Genomic DNA, 229 nt, shown 5'->3' with positions numbered 1-229 from the left:
TTCTTTGAGGGTGCTATTTATGTCTTTCTTAAGGTCCTGTATCATCATCATGATTAGTGATTTTAGATATGAATCTTGCTTTTCCCGTGTGATGGTGTCTCCAGGACTTGCTATGGTGGGAGAATTGAGTTCTGATGATGGCAAGTGACCACGGTTTGTGTTGTTTATTTTCTTACACTTGCCCCCATCATCTGGTTAACTGCCCTTGCTAAATCTGACTGGAGCCTGT

General features: G+C 41.9%; 1 long non-coding RNA gene across 1 annotated transcript in view; it reads left to right on the top strand.

Annotated features, from left to right (window-relative positions):
• Window positions 1-229, top strand: part of LOC116094979 — a 56,841-nt gene that overhangs the window by 55,763 nt on the left and 849 nt on the right. The gene's annotated exons all lie outside the window — the stretch shown is intronic.

The sequence above is a fragment of the Mastomys coucha genome, chromosome X, assembly GCF_008632895.1.
Source record: "Mastomys coucha isolate ucsf_1 chromosome X, UCSF_Mcou_1, whole genome shotgun sequence".
NCBI classification, from domain to species: domain Eukaryota; kingdom Metazoa; phylum Chordata; class Mammalia; order Rodentia; family Muridae; genus Mastomys; species Mastomys coucha.
This window is presented reverse-complemented; position numbering and strand designations above follow the sequence as displayed.